This window comes from Tauraco erythrolophus, unplaced genomic scaffold (assembly GCF_009769465.1).
Source record: "Tauraco erythrolophus isolate bTauEry1 unplaced genomic scaffold, bTauEry1.pri scaffold_48_arrow_ctg1, whole genome shotgun sequence".
In the NCBI taxonomy this organism is placed as follows: Eukaryota; Metazoa; Chordata; class Aves; order Musophagiformes; family Musophagidae; genus Tauraco; species Tauraco erythrolophus.
In genome coordinates, this window is record NW_028238617.1 from 101,172 (window position 1) to 111,295 (window position 10,124).

Consider the following 10,124-nt stretch of genomic DNA (forward strand, 5'->3'; position numbering starts at 1 on the left):
TGGGTCGTCTCATTCCCCTCCTCGCTCAAGTCTAGTTTCAAGCCCCATCAATGGCCCCCACTGGCTCATCGAGAGGGCTTTGAACCCGGCTCTTAGGGGACTAGAGGGGTCCTGAGAAGGCTGGACGAGCAACAGAAGGCTCCGGGGCATAACAAACACCCACGGAGGAGCGCTGAGGGGACTCAAGTGGTATGGTAGAGTCCAGGGGGCCAGGCCCCCGGTCCAGCGGGGTTTCTTAGAGGGCTGGATGTCCTGCAGAGGGGTTTGGGTGCACTGAAGGTTTCAGGACAGGTCCTGAGGGGACCATTGCTGAAAAAGATTTTCAGAGTGGAGGAAAGGCTGTAATTGTGGGAAGGTGTTCTCCATCATGGTCACAAACCAGACCGAGAGGAAAACCAGGGAGGCAGGAATCTCTGTTTGTAAGAGCTTCCACATCCTGAAAGGGCAAACGCAGTGGAAGAAGTTTCGTTTTCTTTTTCCTCTTTCCTGCTAAAACTCTTCCTGTTTGGTAGGAGGAAGAGTTGAGATGACAAAAAAATAGGATTTCTGTTAAGCTTGAGTGAATATTACACATGGAATGTTGTTGACGGGGAGAGGCAGGGCTCTGGAGTGTGCTGAAATACAGGAGATGTCCTGGGGGCACACCGGGCTGTCTGCACGGGGCTCTGGAACACACAGAGCAACGGGAAGATCCCGAGGGGACACGAGGGCACGCTGGGAGCACCCAGGTAGCCAGTCCCGCGCCCTACCAGAAGATGCCCTGACCCTCCCTGCCAGAATGACGTGTCGCAGTGGGGCCCTTTGTGACCTCACTTTGTGACATTGCACTGTGCTGCCTGTGGTCACAGCGGCCATGGCCTCCAGTCTGCAGTGTCCAGCAGGACGGCAGTGGGACAGGGCTGGAGCACGGAGCTGTCGCGGAGCCCCCGAGCGCAGCCCACGTCTTTCCCCAGCGCTCCCAGCAGCCCCTTTGCCAAAGCTTCTCTCTTCCCCTTCCCTACCCCTTCCCTCCGTCCCGCAGGATGGCAGAGAGATGCCCCAGCTTCCCCAGGGTGGCCTGGGAAGATGACGGGGTTTCGCAGGAGTGCAGGTCTCCACCGGAGCCCGACGAGGTGGCCAGGGTGCGGCCGACCCCTGGTGAGTGAGGGGCGCCGCGGGCTGGGCAGGGCGGGGGCCAGCGAACGCACCCTGCTCGGCGCCAGGATCACCTTTCCCGTGACGGGGGCATGCGGGCAGCCGGGGCATGCGGGTGGTGGGGGTCCTGTGGGTGGGGGGCATGATGCTGCGAGGGTGCTTGGGGCTGGGAGCTGGCCCCAGCACAGCCTGTGCCAAGGAGGCAGAGAGCAGAGGGGACCCGGCTCCTGCTGCAGGGCACAGACAGCGAGAGGCAGCTGGGCTGGCAGGAGGCAGCGGTGCCATGGGATGGGCACCTTCCCTGCCCGTCTGCAAGGGAATCCCCCACTGCACCGGGCTCCGGCATTGCAGCCACTTGCCGGGCACCCTCCGGCCCTGACACATGCGGGAAGAAGGAGCCGGGGGAGCGGGCGCGGGGCTGGATGGCGGGCAGAGCTCCTTCCTCTGCTCTCCTGCCGCTGGGCCGTCCCTACAGCCGTCCCGGCGCTCCTGCTTTCTTAGGTGCCAGCTGGTTACCAGTGTACGGAATTGAAAAGCAAACCGTGGACTTCATCGCGGCCTTTGTCAGCAGCCCAGAAAAGGTAATTGCTGCCATTTCAGCCGCGCGGTGCCGGCGCCCGCTGACGGGCTCTGCTGCTGGGGGGGTGCTGCCTGGGCAGAGCTGCTTCTGCCAGGGCTCCCGCACGGCACGGCGCCTCCAGCGCTCCGGTCCCACCGGCCGCGTGTCCTCCCTCTCACGCTCCCCGTTTGTCTCTCTGTCTCCGGGCTGTCAGGGGGAGGGCCAGAAGATGAAGTTCCTTGACGGCATCTGCGTCCTGTGCAGAACTGCCAGGCGCCTTGGCTTGTCGCAGGGCCTGGATGTCTTCTGCCGCAGATACAACCTGGCAGAGAATATCGAGGTGAGGGGACGTGGGGAGGCTCTGGGGAAGCGGGCAAGGCCTCCTAGACCCACCACTGTGTAAGGACAGCGCGTGGGCAGGGCAAGGGTCTGGTGGCCCTGGGTGCTGGCAGCTGCCAGGTCCCATCCCATTTGTGCTCTGCAGGTGCTGCTGGAAGAGGAGCCATTGGAGCAGCTGCACACAGCAGTGCGGCAGCGAGCCATGGATGCCATTGCTGCACTGAGGTATCTGTCCATCCCTCCTGGGGACCCCTCCACCGAGGTCTGTGTCCACCTGCATGAAGGCTCGAGACGCTGCTCCCAGCACCAGTGTCCCACTGGCCCCTCTCTCTCTTTGCAGCTCAGTGGAGAACGTGCTGGAGGGCAAAGGGATAAGCCTCCTACGTGCCTGCTTCACAAGTGTCTTGTGGCTTCCTTCAAAAGAGGAAACATGGGGCTTTGACGGTGACCTCTACATTGTGGTAAGGGCTGGGGGAGCTCCAGGAGCCCCCGGCCCCTCTGGGCTGCTCCCTGGCCACCCCGTGCTGCCGTATGGCCAGAGAGCCAAGGCAGGACAGGGGCTCGGCTTCGCTTTCCCCCCTCCTGCCTTCATCCCCGACCAACGGGCCAGCACTGCAGCAGATTGTCGGCCCTTGGCTCTCTCCCAGGCACTGCGAGGCGGCGTGGGAGTCCTCTCGTGGCTCTGGGATTTCTCATCGGTCTCCTTGGGGCGAGAGGGACAGTGGGAAACCCTGCTACAAATCTTTGTCTTCCTTGCAGACCATGAAAGCCATGGACACCATGCTGGAGAGGGTGGTGCTCAGCCTTCCTGCCTCCAGAGTGAGCGAGGAGCTGCAGGACATCTTCCAGGTCTGGCATGGGCAAAGAGCGGGCTGTTCCTCACCTGAAGGGAAGGGATTGTCCACTCTCGAGTGGATGGTCCCCACCCCAGTGCCATGCAGAGAAAGCACGCTGCAGGGAGGGTGCCCACCTCCCTTGGGTCACCAGGGGCTGCCCACCAGGCTCTCCTGGAGCACAGTGCCTGCAGAGGGTGGCATCCGCCATCCTGCCCGGCCACGAGGTTGGCCCGGAGGACTTGTCTCAAACCTAGAAGCCTGAGAGGGACACAAGTGCAGGAACCCCGCTACAGGCTTTGCTTGAGATCAAAGAAAGCCTTGATCCTGGGCGAGTCCAGCCTGGGAGCTGGGCAGTGCTGCTTCTGCTGGAGCGGGTGTCTGCTCCCAGGGCACACCAGCAGCTTCTCTCTTCCCAGATGCTGCTGGACTTCACCGACTCTGAGAGAGCAGCAGTGCGGGAGAGGGCTGTGGGGAGGATCCGGATGCTGAGCCATTTGCTGGCCAACAATCCCTCACTGGAGGTGAGGACCAGGCACCCTCCAGCCTGGCCATCTTCCATTCCCTGCACACTGAAGCAGTCTACAGCTCAGACGCCTGCAAGGCGAGTCAGGGCACAGGTTTGGGTGCTCCGACAGCCTCTGTGCTGAAGCGGGGGTCCTGGTCCCTCTGTTCCACATGGGCTTCTCTCACCAGCCCCATCTCTGCCAGGAGCCAGCTCTGCCCCCAGTCCAGTGTCGGACGGGGCTGCCCAAGGAGCATGGTGGGAGCCCAGCCCGGGCAGCTCTTCCCACACGGGGCTGCTGCCCAGCTCGCTGCTTCGGCAGACGGGGCCCACAGGTTCCTGCAGAGCTCTGACCCACCTGCACCCAGCCCGGACACAGCCTTGGGTTCGGGGCTTTGGCCGCAGCTTCCTGCCCTCACCTTTCTGCTGTTCTGCCTCCCTTGCCCAGGCTGGTCACAATGAGGACAGACGTGCCACCTGTGGAGAGATCCGTATCTCAATCCTCGGACACCTGCTAGGACGTCTCCTCCTACTCATGTTGTACAAGGAAGAAGAGACCAGCCGTGTGGCCATGGATGCTCTTTATTCCCTCTTCATATTCAAACGTCAGCAAAAATGTAAGAGAAGCTCTGGTGGGCTGCACCCCTCCACACATCTACATCACTGAACACGTCTGCTTGTTGTTCTGGGTGTTGCGACGGACTGTTCTTGTGCTTGGTGGAGGCACCACCACCTCACCAGCACTGCCGCTGCTCTGCTTCTCGCCCACACGCTCTCTCCCAGACTGCCGAACATCCTGTGCAGCTGAGCTGCTCCTTCCCAAGGGAGGCAGCCCCACTCCTCATCTTCCCTCTCTCCCCCGAAGAGCGTGTATCCTTGCCCCGCAGCACTCCAGCCACGCGGGCCGTCCCCCACATAGCTGTTACTCCTACCCTGGTTTAACTGTGGGACTGCATACAGAGCTCTGGCTCCGTGGAGTTTCCCAGGCCAGGAGCAGTCGCACACGTACACCGGAGACAGGTCACCCTTTCATTTACACCGCTATCCACCACCTCCTGCCCTGACTGTGGGTCATCACCTCCCTCCTCAGCCGTTCCTAGTTGGAAGCTCTTTCCAGTATTCGGTAAGCTTATTGGCAAAGCTGCTGTCTTACCGACCCTGGTGTGTTTGCCGCGCTCCTTAGGCACGACGCTGCCACAGGATAATGCACAGCTCCAGAGGGACTGGGAAGCTGAGACCACCGCCTTGCGCTGTTCGCCCAGCACCAGTGACATGATCCAGGTAACGAGCTGCCCCCTTGCAGGGATTCTCGTCCTTGGCATCAGCAGGGGACTTGTGTGGGCAAAGGCATCCAGAATGATCGGTGCTGGCGCGGCCTCCCTGCCCCTGGTGAGAGGGCTCCTGCTGTCGCCGAGCAGGGACGATGCCAGGGCTGCACTTGTGTCCCAGCAGCAGCTCCAGCCCTCCCGGCCACCAGCAAGCCCTGGTTCTCTGCAGGACCAGCACACTGTGCCCATGAGCCCAATGTTGCTCCCTCACCCTGGGGTCCCTCTCTTCTCACCCTCCCCTGTTTAGGGACTGCAGCCCCTGCTGCCAGCTTTCCCGCGGGCACTGCCCCCAGCGCTGCTGGGCATCTCTGGCCAGGACTGCTTGTGCTGCCCAGCTTGGCAGCACCATCAGGGCACTCAGTGTGACACGTCTTCGCTCCCATCTTTCCTCCCATAGGCATTTGCAAAATACCTCAGTCCTTCGGAGAGGACAGACATCGTCCTCACAACCGTGGCAGCAGTGAGAGACTTAAGCACCTTTGACAAGCAGGCAGCTAGCAGTGTGCTGGAAGCGATCACGAGAGATTGTGCTCCCTTGATGATGGACGTGAGTGGCCTGTGGCTGGATGGCCTCCCCCATGAGCCCTGCCAGGCCTTGTTCTCCCCCCTTCCCTCCCAAACCAGGGGTCTCGCGCACCTGAAGCCACCTTAAGCCAGCAGAGAGGGATGGGAGGGGCGGCTGAGGAAATGGCTGCACTCCAGGGCAGCGCCATCCTCACCTGCATCCCTTCCAGGTGCCAATAATCATAAAGTGCATCCACCAAAACCTGGAATGCATCAACACGGAGCCAGCCCGGCAGAGCATGGAGTCATTACTTCTCCTTCTGACCGACCAGAACCCCATGCAAGTGGTCACCAGTCTGTTGGAGTTCTGTCCACCAGGAGACAGGTACTGGCCCTGACAGCCTTGAGGGCTTCTTCCCTGCTGGGAGAGGGGCCTGGAGACTCTGCCTGGACCCCAAGGCAATCCCAGAACCAAGGAATACTGCAGGATACCCCCGAGGAGCAGGGCTCCCCACCCCACCCCTCTCTCCAGCCCCAGTGGGTCAGCCAGACCTGCAGCAGCTGGAACTGGCCAAGGCAGCCCAGAGCCCCCCGGGGAGCCCCACCGCAGCCCTCTCCTGCTGCCCAGGGTGTTCCAGCCCGGGGCAGGGTCTGTGTTATGCGCACCTGACAGTGCTCTGGCTTGCAGCACTGCCCTGGCCATGTGGGAGGTGATGTTCTCCACGCTCCAGACGCTGGAGAAGGTCTTGAAGGAGCTGTTCATCCAACTCCAGGACCGGGAGAGGAAGCTCTTCTGCACTTACACAGAGGACACCTGTGTCCTTCGCTTGGCTGTGAGTTGCCAGAAGAAGTTCTTGTCCTCAGCTGCTGGTAGAATCAGGAGCTGCTCGGTGCTCACGGCCAGGTTTCTTTCAGCTGCTGGCCAGTGATGATTTTGAAGATGAGGAATTTGCTCCAATGTACATGGTCTGGAGGTTTCTGAAGTTTTCAAGCCTGAAGATGCTCTCACTGGTGCTCAGTGGCCTCATCGCACTGTCGGAGAGAGCGGATATGGTGAGCAGGGTGTCATTAACGGGAGCCATGCTGGCAGCGGGGCAGGGGCAGTGGCTTCTTTTGGCTGGGCGACAGGTGATGGGACACCTGCTCCAGATGCACTCCCTGCCTGTCGTGGTGGGGCCTGGTGGCTGCCTGGGAAGCTTTCCAGGCATGGACCTGCTCACAAAGAGAAAATTCTCTTTTTCATACAGGCAAGAAAAATGCAGGCCCTCCTGCCAGACATGATGGAGGTGCTGTGGAACAAAAACGAAGCTATCAAGATGAAGGCCCTGGTGGTCTTCCGAAAGGTGATGGGTCGCCTGAAGAAGAGGGAGTCCAGCGCCATCGCTGTGCAGCTGGCGAAGAAGCTCATGTACCTCTTTGACGACGTAAGGCTGATGCGGGAGCCTGACCCTGGCAGAGGGGTACCCTGCAGTGACAGCTGCCCTCCAGGCTAGCCCTGCGGGCAGCACTCGGACAGAGCAGCCCCCCTTCTCCCCTTTCTCCCCTGGGCTCCTGCGGGATGGCTTCTGGGTTCTGCAGCCCAGCCCAGCTTCTCCCTGGCAGCTGTCTCAGAACCCTGGCGTCTCCCCCAGCCACGCCGCAGGGCAGGACCAGGTGTTCTCCCCAGACACCGTGGCGAGGGGCTGAGGCTGAGCCAGCGGTGCGTGCCATGGAGGCATTGCCAAGGACCAGCCCGGTCTCCCCCTCTTCCCTAACGCGGCTGCTGTGGCTGGTGGGGAGTGCTGGGTGCTGGCAGCGCGCTTTAGGCACCAGCAATGTCTGAAGGAAATCTCTGGAGTGGGCTGTCTCAAGCCCAAGGCCATCCAGCCACGGCTGCAGACCTGGCCCATGACTCCAGTGTGCAGAATACGACCCCAGAGCATCTCCCCTCACCTCTGCCATGCTAACGCTTCTGCTCACCGTGGGCAGACAGGTACTGTTGCTGAAGTCCTGCTGTGCTTCTCCCTCCCTACAGGAGCTCAGCCAGCTGAGAGAGCTCTCCATCAGCCTCTTCAGAGACCTGATGAAGAGTGTGAAGGGGAATGACAAGAGAGAGATGAAGAAAACAGTGCGAATGAGCCTGCTCCCGCTGTTTTTTCGCATGAGTGACAAAACGCAGAGCGTGGCAAAGGTACAGATTTCAAGGCCAAGCAGTGAGGCAGAGAAGAGACCTCCAGATGTCTGGGCCAGGCCATGTCCCAGCTTCCTACGGGCAAGACCACCCCAGGAACAAAGCCAAGGGGAGGGGGATGCCAGCTCTCCTTCCCCAGGCCGTGGTGCCATCTCCAGCTTCTGCTCCTCTACAGGTCTCCGGGGAAGCCCTCCTCGCTGCAGCAGAGTTCCTCAAGTGGAAGGAGCTCCGACGCCTGGTGCAGACCCAGCAGCCCTGGAGGATCGCAGAGTGCTTGGTGAGGACAGCCCCCCACCGCCAGGGCCCAGCTGGCCGGGGGCTGCCCCCGTGCCTGGGCTGGGGGCTCTGCAGCTGCGCCTCAACGGCCCTGCTCCAGCCCGGAGCCTGGAGCTGCATCCTTGCTCCTGCCCAAAGGACAGAGCCCCAGGGGCTCTTCCCCACACCCCTCTCTGTGCGCAGGGAGGGGTCTCAGCAGCGAGGGGGTGCTGGGAGGAGGGGCTGCTCCGGCCAGCTGGGCAGGGGCTCTGACGTGCCCATACCCTGTGCTCTCTCCAGCTGGCGAAGGACAGGAGCAGGGTTGAAGAGTACCTGGAGCAGAGCCTGCCGTACCTGGAGGATGCTCAGCCCACCCTGCGAGAGGCGGCCGTCAGGTTCATCGGTGAGCCACAGCCCCAGGGTCCCTGTTGGCAGCCTGGCCCCCGTTCCCGCTGCTGCACCGGCAGCGAGGGGCAGCCCGGTGGTGCCAGAGCCCCCACTGCTCCGTGCAGGGCCTTGGCCTCCCTCTCCCACCCCTGCCCGTGCAGGCGGCTTGGGGCCGCCTTGCCCAGTCCCACCGCCCTCGGCTACTGGTCTTGCCTGGGGTCAGCCCCGATGAGGGGGAGCAGGGCGTGCAGCCGAGCCAGCTGGGCTGGGGGCTGTGCTGCTGGGAGCGGGCTGGGGAGCGGGGGGGTCTGACAGAGCTCTGTGCTTAGGGCTTGCTGCACGGCCCCTGAGGCACCGTGACGAGGAGAAGGTGGCTGAGATCTGCGGGGGTGAGTAGGGAGCATGGTCTGGGGGGGATGCTGGGGGTCTCTGCAGACACGGCGGTTCACCTCAGCTCTGTTTCTTTCTGTCACAGCCCTTCAGACCTTGGAGGAAGATGATGAACCCTCCGTCCGTTCCCTGGTGGCTCAGACCATCTGCATCCTGATCGCTCCACAGCAGCAGCCACGATCAGGAGGCATTCTGAGAGCGCTGTGCTGCTGGCGCCGCTAAGCCAGGCAGAGGTGCGACTTTCCACAGCTGGATGGCTGCATCCCAATAAAGTTGGACCGAGAAGCCCAAACCCGTGGTGTCCTTCAAACGTGCAGCGCCCTGAGCAGACAGCATCACTCCCGGCCTCTGCCACCGCCTGCGGGACCGCTCCCCCCGCAGCACCCCCTGCCCCGGCGTGTTTTACAAGCTCCCCCCTCGGTGAGCCTTTCCCCACAGGCAGCCGCCTTTGTTCCCCCTCCGGGGAAGTCTTTTGTCAGGGGAGGCAGGGGGCAAAGGGGAATTGGCAGCCCCCAAAGGATTCAGGATTGCCCGGAGAGCTGCCTGATGCCCACGCTCTCCAGCAGCCCGCAGCAGCACAGCTGCCCCTGCCCCGGGATGTCCTTGTGCCAAAGCCCCAGCTGCTCTGCTGGACTAGAAATCCAGAGGGAGGGGAGGAGGGGAGAGGGGAGGGAGAGATGGGAGAGGAGGGGAGCTTTAGAGGATTCCCTAGAGGGCAAAGGGCTAGTGAGAACCAGCCACGGTTTTCCCTCCTGGCACCTTTGGTGTGGGAGGAATCACTGTACATTTTAAGAATTCCGAGCTGGGCTCTTGCGTGAATGAGAAAGTTGTGGAAAAATAACGAAAATTGGGGAAGTGGGAGAATATTATCCCCCAAAGTTCAGCTTACATCTTAAAAAACTGCTGCCTCAGATTAGAGCAGCTTTGAGATGATGGACAGTTGCTGTTCCGAGGAACAAAGTGCACCTGGAATGACAAGGTCTGCACCTGGCTGGATGGAATATGTGCATATCCTTGAGACGGGGAGTAGAGTGGTGCGGAGGCACCACGGCTCATCCCTGTTAGCATGGATAAAGAACGCCCAGCGAAGATAACCACATATTTACCATCAAGGAAGGTGGATCCCAACTGCTGCCTCAGCAGTGATGGTGAAATCCTGTTCTGAAGCTGAACTTTGCTCATTATAATGCCATTGTAATATGTATGACTAGAGTCACTCAAGCTCCACCTGAAAGTAAAGAAATAGTATAAAATGGCAAAGGAGAAGGGGGATGTCGGGGAGAAGCCCTCCATCGGAACGTCTGGGATCAGTTGATGGGCTGGTCCTCTCTTCCCTCCCCCCACCATAGGGACGCCTGTTGGGTGAGAGCTCTGTGTTCTGCGCGCTGAGTTGCCAACACCTTGCAGCTATTGAGTGTTGTCACTGATCAGTTCTGATTTTATGTTGTTCTAAATCAAATCTGTTTTCGCAGTCTGTCCTTATCACCGGCTGTCTTCGAATCTGTATCCTGTCACGAGCATCTGTAATAAAATTTGTTATTTTAATATAAGTTTCCGGAAACTTTGTAATTGATATAACAGAAGGGAGGATGGCCCATTGTGCTGCTGGCGGGGTCCCCGAACAGCTCAGGCAAACACCCTCCGACCCAGCGCGCTGCCCAGGGTGGGCAGGCAGGTCGGGTACGAGGGTCTCATCTTTCTTGGGAAACTGGCAGACTGG

At 60.8% G+C, this 10,124-nt stretch overlaps 1 pseudogene; it reads left to right on the plus strand.

Moving 5' to 3' along the window:
* The first annotated feature begins 1,022 nt into the window (after window positions 1-1,022).
* On the plus strand, window positions 1,023-8,626 carry LOC147525920 (maestro heat-like repeat-containing protein family member 7; annotated as a pseudogene).
* The last annotated feature ends 1,498 nt before the right edge of the window (window positions 8,627-10,124 follow it).